The sequence below is a fragment of the Panthera pardus genome, unplaced genomic scaffold, assembly GCF_024362965.1.
Source record: "Panthera pardus isolate Hobbes unplaced genomic scaffold, ASM2436296v1 HiC_scaffold_2, whole genome shotgun sequence".
Taxonomy (NCBI): Eukaryota; Metazoa; Chordata; class Mammalia; order Carnivora; family Felidae; genus Panthera; species Panthera pardus.
Genome location: NW_026526765.1, coordinates 25,304,995 through 25,317,863, shown reverse-complemented (window position 1 = coordinate 25,317,863; position 12,869 = coordinate 25,304,995). Strand labels below are relative to the sequence as shown.

The 12,869-nt window shown below is 47.4% G+C and overlaps 1 protein-coding gene across 4 annotated transcripts in view; it reads right to left on the bottom strand.

Annotated features, from left to right (window-relative positions):
* Positions 1-3,877, bottom strand: part of PDZD2 (PDZ domain containing 2) — a 364,618-nt gene extending 360,741 nt beyond the window's left edge. For all 4 annotated transcript variants that reach the window (XM_019450712.2, XM_019450714.2, XM_019450715.2 and 1 more), the window contains exon 1: positions 3,553-3,877. The gene's annotated coding sequence lies outside the window, so the exon portion shown is untranslated. The remainder of the gene's footprint in view (positions 1-3,552) is intronic.
* Positions 3,878-12,869: the final 8,992 nt, after the last annotated feature.

The window sequence follows — 12,869 nt, the reverse complement described above, 5'->3', positions numbered from 1 at the left end:
AGATTATTTTTACCTGGCACACTTCTGGATCCAGTCTCCATACCCCCAACTTCAAACGTCTTGGCAATCCCTCTCTCCTTCGTCCCTTGAACCTGGCTCCCATGACCATCCTTTACAGACACTGTTCTCAGTCTTTGTCAATGGCCTTTTCCTACCATCCCCTGGGATGCTGGCCCTTCTCAGACATTCCTGCCTCTACCTGTCTCCCCACCTCCCTCAGGGGCTTGCCTGTCACATCCTACATGACACTATGGAGATACTCTTGAGGGCAGAAGAAAGAGGTTAAAAACTGTCCAGTCAACAAGTCTGTCTGTCCTGTTCAGAGATTCAGCTTGTCTTTGAGTTTGGTCCTGCCTGACCTTTTGTGGGTTCGTCTTCCCTGAAATGCCTTCCCTGAAATGCCTTCCCTGAAATGGTTGGTGCAGGAAGAGGGACCCGAGGCCATGTTCCAACAGGGACACCCCCACCCCCACCCCACCACACACACATACACACCATAGTCTAAGTTACTGAAGCCCACATGATCTAGGCCAAGGGAGGATCTGCAGCTCTGTATATTATCTTGTCCAGCCTACCAGGCCTGGAGATTCCAAGTCAGGATTGGGATAACACCGAATACAGCTGGTGGTGGGGAGGGGTGGCAGGGAAGGTCATGGGTGTTGCCTCTGTCTCTCTCCCGGAGGAAGCTGGTGGGTGGCTGGTGGAGGTCTTATCGGGACATGGATAAGATAAGGTCCTACAGGAACAGGCCCAGGGCAGTGTGCCAACAGGCTCTGTAGGGTGAGGTACAAAGGTAGGACTGCTCAACTTGGGAGGGAGAAACAGAGAATCACAGAGGAGGAGGCCCCTGAGCTGGATCTTGACGAGTAAGAAGTGGTTCATCAGGAAGACCAGAGAAGAAAGGATATTCCAGGACCTCATTCCTTCCACTACCACCCCCAGAAAATCAGCATTGTAGAGGCAGAGAGTAAGACAGGTCAGGAGGGTCTATAGCTCGTGTTTGGTGCAGGGGAGACATAGCAGGAAAGAAGTCTAAGGAGGCACATAGAATCTGGAATTTATTCCATGGTCCTGGGAGCCACTGATAGGTTTTACAAGAAGAGGTGATCAACAGACCTCGGAGACTGATTAGAAGTGGGAAGAGGACAGGTGAAGTCTGGAAGGATTTCTCCAGATTTCCAGTTAGCTGAATGTTAAAACTCTAAGCTCCCCATTTCAGTCACCTGTGTATTCACACTCTGAACCTGCAGGTGATCTTTGCTTCTTCTTCACTCTAAATGCAAGCAAGCCCATACTTCAAGGCCACGTCTGACTAACGTTTCCTTTCTTCCCACAAGCTGCTGCCAGACCCCCATTACCCCCTGCGCCCATCTCATTACAATAACCTTCTCACTGGGCAATTCACCCCCCCAGCTCTCAGTCTTCTTTCTGCCAGAGATCAGATTAATCTCCCTACTGCACAGAGTGACAATCCCTTACTCAAAAATCCCAAATATTTCCCTATCAGCAGCAGAACAAAGCTCCTCCAAACCTCAGCCCAGCCTCTTCTTCCACCATCCCCCTCGGGCCACATCTGCCCTCAGGATCAACTTCTCAGCCCACCGCTTCTCCACCTCTGTTCTCCTGTTCTCCACAGAGCCTTTCGGGTCTCTTGGGTCTAAAGTGACTTCTTTCTCCTCTGGACTCCTGAACTGTTTTCTTTGGACCACTCTTCAGGTACTTTATTCATCAGATCATCTCTTCATGCAGTAAATACAGGGAGCCTGTCACATACCACACAGCGCACTGATTTGGATCCAAGCTGTCAGTATACTTCCTGTCACTTCTCCCGACAGACTGAAACTCTGACAGCAAGGAGGGAGCCTCCGCACATCCCCAGGAACGTCTGAGGGCCTATGCACAGCAAACCACAGGTACTCCAAAAATAAAATGGTTGAAATGAATAGAGAAATTATCATAAGTTTCCTTAAATAGTAAACTGCCTTAAGTGCATGCAAAATCAATTTTAATGACAGAGATTTACAGTATAATTCAATATTTTTCCAGGACCATATTAACTATGTCAAGGGAGGTACATTTATATACTTTACATGGTTCTGATTCTTCCCCTGCCAGCACCCCCCCCCCACATTTCCCTATCTACCCCCGCCCCCATACACACTCACACCGCTATGTGGTTATTAGTGAAGCAGCAGTTCTAAGCCCATTCTAATGCAAGAAGGAATTGATGAAGCTAGAGCAACCACCTACAGGAAGGGGTGTGTTCTGAGACATTCTATTCTGTCCCAGCAAGCAACCCTCCCACACCACACCTGCCAACCTGTACCTATTTGACCCCCACCCACACACCACAGACCAGAAAAGCTGGCCCTGTAGAAACAGCAGACCCCTGGAGCCCAAGTCCAGAGCAGGCTGAATGTGAAAGACCCCACTGAGGAAGGACTAGCAGCACTGAAGGGGGGTGTTGGGGGTCTGTAAAAGCAGGTCCACAGTATCACTTTCTGTAGCCACTCGGGGACCACCTCCAGCAGCTGCATCATGCTTTGTCAAGGGAAACACGTGCACCCAAAGCACCCTACCTCTGTGGGAGGTGGACGCCAGGTCGGCTGCAGGAGACAGGGTGCAGCCCCTTCCCCCAACAGTCCTGCACCTCCAGTCCTCCTGCAGGGCGGCAGGGCCAGGGCTCTGGAATGCCCTCGTGCCTGCCATTCCAGTCTCTGAGACCAGCCCGTGCCAGACCGTGTGCTCTTCACACTCCAGTGTCTCTTATCAAGGTCTCTGCATTGATCAGGCCTCTGAGGACCGGCTTCTGGCAAACTCCAGCCGAGGACCCTGGACCCTCCCCCTACTCAATTTAGCATTGCAGGAAGACAAGCAACCCAAAGACCTAAAACGTCAACGCAAACCTGAAAGGGAGAGACGGGTAGAGAGAGAGATGGAGGGAAAGGAACAAGGCCAGATTTCAGGAGGAACTCGACTTCACAGGGAAAGCAGGATTTCCCCATGTGTACGTTCCCCATCTCCCTGGGAGATGCCAATACTGCCCCCAAAGATGTCCTTGCTTTTTGCGCGCCCCCTCCATTCCCTCCACCCGCGCGTCTCTTTCCCGGGCAGAGACCACGCAAGAGATGAGGGAGCGCGGGAGCACGGACCCCAAGGCAGCACCTGAGACCGGAGCGCCTGAGTCCTCTCCGCCCCTGGAGGAGAGGACCAGGCGACGGCCCAGGTACGGAGACCCCGGGAGCGGGCTCCCGCGGGGGCTCCTGGCCCCGTCCTGAGTGTGCCCAGCAGCGCGGCTCGGGTTGTCCCGCGGTCGCGGGCCCTCTTCCCGCCGCGGCTGCGTCCTCCCCGCCCCCGGCCGGATACGAGGGGAGTTTGAGCCGCCCGACCCGGCTTCGGAGCCCTCCTCACCGCCTCGCCCGGCTTGGGGTCCCCGCACCGGGATTTGTCACTAAACTTTCCCGGGCTCGCTGGGTCTCCGGGGTGCCGAACCGCCCCTCCCCCGCGCGTCCGAAGCCCCGCGTCCCGGCCGCAGTCGGAACATCGCTTCACCTGCGCGCGGCTCCGCCGAGCCTCCCGCTGCTCCCGCGTCCGGACCCGGGCGCCGCCCGGCGGGTCCCCGCGCTGCTGCTGCTGCTGCTGCTGCTGCTGCCGCCGCCGCCGCCGGTGCCGTCGCCGCCGCGCCTGCCCGGAGCCGCAGCGCCGCGGTCCGCCCTCAGCCGCGGGAGGCTCAACCCCGGGAGCCCGCGGCTCGCCGGGTCCCCGCAGCCGCCGCCCCACCGCGTCCCTCTGCCCGGGGCCGGCAGGCACCGGCGCTGGGAACCCGCTCCTCGCCCAGCTCTCCCAGCTGCGCGGCGCTGGGGATTCACGGAGCCTCCAGGATGGGCGGGGATTCCCTCCCTCTGGTAGATTCGAGGGGCGGGAACTCCCTTCCTGGAGTGACAGGGACGGGGGGCGGGGATTCCCCTGCAGGAATGACAGGGTGGGCGGGGATTTCCCCCCCAGAGCCAGGCACACCGCGTGCCGTGTCTCTCCCGGTGAACCCGAGTCCGGGTGCGCTGTCTTCAGAAACCCGGGGTTCCTGGGAGGAGAGGATCCGGGGAGATGGCAGCTCAGAATTTCCAGATGGCGGGGCTTGGGGCGCCATCTAGGTGGAAAAAGAGCTCGGGGACTTGAAGTCGCCTTTGCATAGCATCAAGAAAAATGTCAATTGCCTTATACAAGAATGGGGTGGGGAGGCCAAAGGAGATGGGGAAAGGACTAACCACCCGCACCAAGAAACCTTTGGCCTCTGGCTCTTCTGATAGCAAAGTTGATTTAACACCCGTATGGGAATTTCGAGAATTTCGGGGGGAACTTTTGGCACCTCAGAGCTGCTAAATCCCCTAGTTAAGCTCCCGAGAGAAATCCTCAGAGACAAAGTCCTATGGCCCTGGAGTGGAGGGTTTGGTTCCTGGGAGAACTAGCCAAGAGCCCCTGTTTGAGGGGACCGTGAGAGCCAATGCCAATCGCCCTTGGCCTTATTCCAGGTCAGTTGAGGGACAGAAGCCTCCGGCTGTTTGGATCCTTCATTCCCGTGGATTTTCAGGAAGGCCTTCAAATATTTTTGGTTCTTTTTTTGTCATCCTTGTCATTCTGCCTACCACAGGGAGAGGATGATAAGAACATAATAGGGAGACTGCACAGCTCTGCAAATTAAGCTCTCTTAAGAGGAAAAAGCTGGTCTTTTTCAAGTGCTAGCAGATAAGAGTTAAAAACATATGAAAAATTACAAAACCTGGGATAATGAATAGTTGAATAATGCTTTTGACATTTTCTGCAGAGCAGTAATTGGAAATCTTTGCTTTGGGGGGATGGGGATGGGGTGGGGCAGTGATCTTCAGCAGCTTTGCCCAGCAAGGCAACAAGCAGTGGTCTTTTGGAAAAGCAGACAGACATAAAGCACCTGCACAGACTGACTGTGCCTCAGAGGCCAAGGTAGTCCCAAGGCATCTTGAGATGGGATTTTTGGCAGGGGTTGGGTGGGGAAGAACTTGAATTCAGCTGTTTGTCAGCTTTTATCATTACCAGGCCACTGAGATGAAAGTCTGCATAAATCCAAGCTTCCTATAATATAAGCTGTGCAATCTGAAGTACCCAGAGGTCCTCTCTTCCTGTCTGTAAATAGAGAAAATACCTACCACTCGGGATCATAAACATTGGCAGTAACACAACTACTCAGCATAGCTCTTAGGAGGTGCTCAAGGAAGTGGCAGCTATTACCCAGAAAGGTATCATTGGGACACCACAGCAAGTCCTTCCAGAATCAAAGAGGACTGGTGGTTTCTGTTTATTTCACAGTCCCAGTGCCATATTCTACCACTGTCTTCCAATCACATGAGCCATGAAAAGACAAAGCCTGTCTCCTCAGCATCTGTACCCAGCACCTACCTCCTTCAACAAACATTGAAAGTTTGCTGAATAAATGAATATGTAAATGAATTTATCACTCAAACCATAAGCACTGCTATTCCTTACCCAACCCATCCCCCAACTCCTTCATTCCAGCCATGTACTCCTTTCTTAAAATGCTTTTTTTTTTTTTTAAGTTTATTTATTTTGAGAGAGAGACAGAGAGCATGCATGCAGGAGTGGGGTTGGGGCAGAGAAAGAGGGAGAGAGAATTCAAAGCAGCCTCTGCAATATCAGCGCAGATCCTGACGCAGAGCTTGAACTCAGGAACCATGACCTTGTGACCTGAGCAGAGATGAAGACGCTAAACCGACTGAGCCACCCAGACATCCCCCTGGCCATGTACTCCTAACCTGCACGTGGTTTCCTCTGCCGGCAGGAGGTTCTCACATTCCTGTGTCTGCTGAAATCCCAAAGAGTTGTGTCACCTCTTCTGGGAAGGCTTCTCTGATCGCTGGCACCACCATCACTTTTCTACTCCTCTATTAATTATTCCAACAGTAGCACTTCCTTCAAGTTGCTAGTATAACCCTTGTCAGATTGTATTAAGTGGGAGGAATTGTAGTGTTCCCTCACACATTTCCACTTTGTGAGTTCCTGGAGGAAGGAGAACCTAGATCTTGTTATTTGTGTGCTTCCAATCCAGCATGGGATAGTGTGCAACCCCCAATAGCCACTCAATAAATATTTGCTAGATTGAAATAAATTATTAAATATATAGATATATATGACATGTTATACGTGTTATATGCAGGCGTAAATATTATACATATCAATATTATTTATGCATGTGTAACATTTTATCATCTGTCTCCTTCAGACATGGCTCTGCTGACCAGCTTAAAATACTTCTAGTTTCAATCACTTTTCATCCAATATTTTCCAGAGAGTTTTGGGCAAGTTCCTGCTGCTAATAATAGCTCACCTCTCAAGGGGTCAATCAAATGCATGGAAATTTTCTTTTGCCCTTGCAGTCTTGCCAATTTGGAAAGCTCGCAACTGAGGGCATTTATTTTCCAGTGTTTGAAGATCAAAATGTAAATTTTTCCTGCCCCCTTGTTAAATATTTAGTCACAGATTAGTACTTCTGTCCAAGTTGCCATTTTAATTTATTGTCATAATATACATGATTTGGAGGAGGAGGTTGGACTTAGAAAATCTAAGGCTTAGTTAAGGGCAAGAGAAGATTAAAATAATGAACCAAGAAAACAGTGGGACATCATCTGTCAATGCTAGGTAAAAGAATGCAGCGTACTTTAGGTGAGTCCAAGGAGATTCACATGGGCTGCAGAGGCATTTGGTTTACCTCTGAGCTTTTCCCCTCTGTGAAGAATCTACCCCACCAGGCAGCTGTAACTGAATTGGAACTTTTCATCATCAAGTCAAATGAAGTCTTGAAGATTGCTTCCATCTTTTCTTTTCAGCTGCTTGTCCAAGTGTGTTGGGAGGAGAAGGAGCCTTAGTGAACAACTGGATCAGTTCCCTTTCTCCTCCCAGCCTCTGTGGGTTCATTTTATCTCCAAAACAGATTCCAGCTTCCGGTTTACCCACCTAATTACCCTCCTTTTCTTCCCCTGGAAATTCCTGGCCACTACTTCTTCCATTCAGGAACTCTCATTGGAATGAGCCATCCCCTGGCCAAGGCAGGGTTTAAGAAGAACAAATAAGGAACAATGACACTAAAACTTTAATTCATTGGCTTCTAATTCAGAATGTGTTTAAAGATTACCAGGAGATTTGAAAATTCAGATACCCTGGCCTCAGCCCCTGAGATCATCGTATGCTGAGTCCTAGGGCAGCTTTGGATATTGTATTTTTAACCAGCACCCTGTGATTGTGATGTGGGTGGCCCACAGAACATATTTGTAAAAATACTGAGATAGAGTGACTCGAAAAATGGGAGGGAGCCGGCGGCACCTGGGTGTCTCAGTGGGTTAAGTGTCTGACTATGGCTCAGGTCATGATGTCACAGTTCAATTGGTAAGATCAAGCCCTACATCAGACTCTGCACTGACAGCATGGAGGCTGCTTGCTCTTCTCTCTCTTTCCCTCTCTCTCCCTGCCACTCCCCTCCTCAAAATAAATATAAATAAACTTTAAAAAAAATGGGAGGGAGGCTGAGTTAGATCACACTCTAGTATTTGGTATAGTGTTGATAGATTTTATTTTAAACCTTGATGAAAATTTTGTATTTATTCTGTCTCAGACCACATCTTTTATTAGCTAGTACACAAAATGGGCCTCCATTTGATGCATCCTGTTTTAAAATACTTGTTTAGGGGAAAGGTTTAAGTACTTTTCATCCTGTGTATATTGAAAGCGATGAGTTTCACTGTGTCCACAAGCATGACATTGGAACTTCTGCAAATGTGTTTTCTTATTTTCAGTTTTGTGCAATATTATGGCACATGCAGAATTTATGATTTTTCTCCTAGGGGGCTCCCCCATGCAGAATATACTATCTCTCCTTCTATTTATTTAGGCAGCTAAATCATCCATTATTTTATCTTTGACTCAGCCTTCCATTTATACTATGTAAGCATGGTTGCCAGGGTAATTTTTTTTTAATAAAATTTTTGGCAGGAAAAAATGAATTATACACTAGCAAGTACAGACCAGATATTGCTTATTATTTTCACAATTTATATCAATGATTCAATAATTCTGTCCAGTGGTGAATTACCCTATATGCTCAAGGCACCTGTAAAACCAGGCTACTAAAGAAACAGAGAAAGAGAGAGAGAGAGAGAGAGGTTCAGCTTTAATTAACATAACCAGTACTGTGCAATCAGCATATCTAAAGAGAAGCTATTTTAGTTCCACATACACATCGGTTTTGTTTTCTAGTTGGCCGGTGTCTTTATTTTGAATTTGCACAAGAGATAAGACATGGGGCTCTTCTTGGGTCTATCATACTGGTATAGTTGTAAAAGATATTTTCCTTCCAGAAGTTGGGAAGCTTGTGTCCTCCCCATTGGGTGTTCCAATTCAATCAGATCACCAGGCTTCTAAATTGGTAGACTATTTAGGTAAGGTATTTCCTAACTCCTCCTTTTGTGCACAACACATTCTCATTCCTAACTCCTATCTCCCCTGCTGATTATTCTCCTTGTTCTGTTCTGCTCTACTTACTTATGAAAAGGCATCATTCTAAGTCAATCATATGCTATTTTTGCTCCTTCATCAGATACTTTGACTTCCAGATATCTTCATTTAATGATTTCCAAAAAAGAGCAATTATAAAAATAAACATATTACTAGTCTCTCTTCTGTTATGTAGTTGTTGTTTTCTTTTTCTAATTTTATGTTCACTCTTTATTGTGTCTTTTGCCAATCTCAGCACCTGTCTTTACTGGAACAGCTAAAATGGACACGGAAATAAAAGTCCTGTAATGATACCCAGCCTACAAAAGCAACAGACCAGTGCTGTGTTCTGTGGCCAATCACAGTAACACAGCCCAGTGTGGGGTTACCTCAGGCAAGCTTCTTTCAGATGGGGACAATAAGACCTGCCTTTAAAGATGTCATTCGGGGGGGGGGGGGGGGCGCCTGGGTGGCTCAGTCGGTTAGGCGTCCGACTTCAGCTCAGGTCATGATCTCGTGGTTTGTGAGTTCGAGCCCCGCATCCGGCTCTGTGCTGACAGCTCAGAGCCTGGAGCCTGTTTCAGATTCTGTGTCTCCCTCTCTCTGATCCTCCCCCGTTCATGCTCTGTCTCTCTCTGTCTCAAAAATAAATAAATGTTAAAAAAAAAAAAAAAAAAAAAAAAGATCTCATTCGGGTCTTGAGTCCCCAGTGAAATCATAGATGCAAAACTACTTTGAAAAAATTTAAAGGTCTCTTCATGTGAGAGAAGGTGAGAGCAATAGCTCTTTGAATGACAATTTCAGTTTGTCACAGAAAATACATGACTAAGATGATTTACATTTCATCTCAGTGTCCAGCAAGAATCACCAAGGGCAGTAGATAAGGCAGTCGATAAATCATCATTAACGACTTATTTGCATGATATATGAATTAGTGGGCCAGACATAAGAAATGAATTTTGTATCTCTGCTGTGTTCAAGAGTGATGCACTGGTCATTGAAACCCACAGAAAGTAGAACCTTGAAGAAATGATACAATGGACTTCAAAAGCCAGTCATTGTCTGTTGGAAAATATATAAGAACAGTTCATTTTTGTTTGTTTTAGCAAATGCTAATAGTGACCTCCTTCTTTCTTTGTTTTAATGTTTATTTATTTGGCGGGGAGGGGCAGAGAGAGAGGGAAAGAGAGAGAATCCCATGAGGGGCAGAGAGGGAGAGAGAGAGAGAGAGAAAGAGGCTGAGAGAGACGGGGACAGAGGATCCAAAGCAGACTCTTTGCTGACAGTAAGGAGCCTGATGTGGACTCCACTTCACAAGCCTTGAGATCATGACCTGAGCCAAAGTCAGGCACTTTACTGACTGAGCCACCCAGTGACCTCCTTCTTTCTAATTGCTCATCTGAGTGGGTTCATCTAAGTCTGCTCCTTAAAAGAGCCCCGGGGATCATGCTCTTGGTTGGCCTTTATTTAAGTCACGGGGTCCTTCTCATTTCTGTTTAATAGGACACCATTAAAAAAATATTTAAATGCTCATTTTCTCTATTTGTGAAGTTTTCCCATGAATCCAGGGAGCAATGATTCATCTTTTCTGCTTTACTATGTACTTACAACAAAGCAAATAACCTAAATTGCTTTTAAATAATTTGTTTTTGTAACTTAGACAATCAGACCACCTAGAAATAGAAACAAGAGAATGAAAGCCAACACAAGACGACAAGATCTCAGAATTTGAGAGCCCAAAGGAGACTCCTTAGGAATCAACTTGCCCTGCTTTGGAAATCTGCCCATCATTTTGCAAATGCTAATTCTGCCTACTTAATGCCTGGTTTTCACAATCAAGAGGATGTATCTCAGGACTATGGGCTCTGAGGATAGAGAGACTGACTTCAAAGACTGGGGACAGCCATAGTCCCTGGTCATCGAAGGGTGCACACATATCTCTGTGTCGTGCCAGAGTAGAGGAAATATTCTCCAAAGAAGGCAGCAGACCTATAAATTAATTCCTTATGATAAATTCGAAATGCTCCTTAAAGAATGATGTTTTTCTTATTAAAGTCTTTTGAGACATGTACCATCAGTCAGAATGTCATAGGGCTTATCAATATTGTATCTCCAGCATGAATTTGCAAGAAAGTGCTTTTAGAGATCAAAAAAGTTCACAGAAAATATAGTAATAGAGAGCATCTATGTAGCTGAATTTCCCCCAAGTTTGCTTCTTTGCATGCATATATTTTTCTAACCAGGCCTCAAAATCTACTACAAAACTGAACTTTTTTTTCTGGAATTAATTGCAAATCTTTTTTTCTAAAATTTGGGGCGCCTGGGTGGCTCAGTCAGTAGGCGTCCAACTTCGGCTCAGGTCATGATTTTGCGGTCTGTGAATTCAAGCCCCGCGCCGGGCTCTGTGCTGACAGCTCAGAGCCTGGAGCTTGCTTCGGATTCTGTGTCTCCTTCTCTCTATGCCCCTGCCCCACTCACACTCTGTCTCTCTCACACAAATAAATAAACATTAAAAAAATGTTTTTTAATAAAAAATAAAATTAAAGTGGGGGCACCTGGGTGGCTCAGTTGGTTAGGTGTCTGACTTTGGCTCAGGTCATGATGTCACGGTTTGTGAGTTTGAGCCCCGTGTCGGGCTCTGTGCTGACAGCTCAGAGCCTGGAGCCTGCTTCAGATTCTGTGTCTCCCTCCTTCTCTCTGCCTTTCCCCTGCTCATTCTCTCTCTCTCTCTCTCTCTCTCTCTCTCTCTCTCTCTCTCTGTCAAAAATAAACATTGAAAAAATTTTTTAAATAAAATTAAAGTGAATGGTCCCATAGATGATAACCATTTCACATTAGAGTCTTCTGCTGGGCCAGCACCAGGGTGAGGTACGAGAGGAGCCTAGGATACAAAATATAGAGAAGCACTCGCTCTTAGGGTTGGGCTCTCACTCTCTGGGGCGTGCCTAATCCTGACAGTGCCCTCGGCACATCTCTTGCCTCGCTCCAGCCCTGGCCCTGGTTCTCTGACAGGACGCACAGAATGCAGAAGACGCCTGAGAGGTTTGGATGCTGACTCGGCAGGGAGAAGTGCAGCAATGGTGATTAATAGAACAACCGTTGAGGAGTGGTTTCGGTTTTGCCAACATCTCGCAGGGGTGACTTGGGGCCAGCTGGGGCCAGATAGCAGCCCCATGATGCAATGCTACACTCGCCGCCCTGCCTCCCTTCTCATAGGTGACCGACCGCACACCTGATGCTAAGCACGACCACCAACACTTCACAGACCACCCGCAGAGGCAGGCCTGGCACTACCACGTCCACTTTCTATTTTCTACATCTCAACTGAATTATGGTAAGTTTGAATGCTCAGAAGCTTCCAAGACACATTGGAAATGTAAGTGTGCCTTCTTCACTTTTGCATTAGTCCATCCCTACTATGAGGCTTTTTTGGTGATCTGCCACTCGCCATGCTCTCAGATCCACGATATTCTGTTTCTGCTCCAACACAATTTCCTCCCCTATACCGCCAACTGGCACTCCGTCATCAAGTCTCTCCATTTCCTCACCCTCTTCTCTAAACACTCTTTCCTCCAGACTCTCACCCTCCAAGGAAGACACAGCTTCCCCTGCAGCTCTTTCCAGTGGAGTCTGTTTGTTTGGTTACCACAAACATTACCTCGTGACCCAAGGCCAGGAACGGTGCAAGGACCCCCGTGCCTTTGCTCTTTGGTCTATCATTTCCATCACTCTCTTATCTAAAGTGTCTTGTGCCTTGGTTGCACCTACCTGGAAAAGTCCAATCCAGGACGAAACTGGCCCTTCCCTGCATCAATACCTGGCAGTTGAAGAACTGATGGAGAAAAAAACCAGACCTGGGTAGATGGTGAATTCCTGGATGCCTATCACAACTGGCTCTACACAGTGTCCAGTTACCGTTTCTCTAGTCAACCCACTCTCCCATTGATACAGTAAGTATTTCAAACCTTCCTCACCATGTTCAAATTCCTGACTCCTCCTGTCTTATCCTTGTCTTACCCTCTTTTTAACTGAAGATGGCCTTGCTTTCTAATTCTCAGATAAAATAAAAGTTATGAGATAAGGACTCCTTTAACACTCTACCTCATGATTGATAGATCTTTCTCAGACCAACACCCACCTTCCTCTTCCTTCTTTCAAGGAGCATCTCTCCACTTGGATATCCTGTAGATGCCTCAAACTATTGTAAGTATGAACTGAACTTAATGTTCTTTCCCCCCAAAATTCTATTCTATTATTAACCATCCCAGTAAACAGAGCTCTAATACTCCTACTGTCCAAATCAAAAGCCTCAGTGTCCCCCACTCTTCACCTCC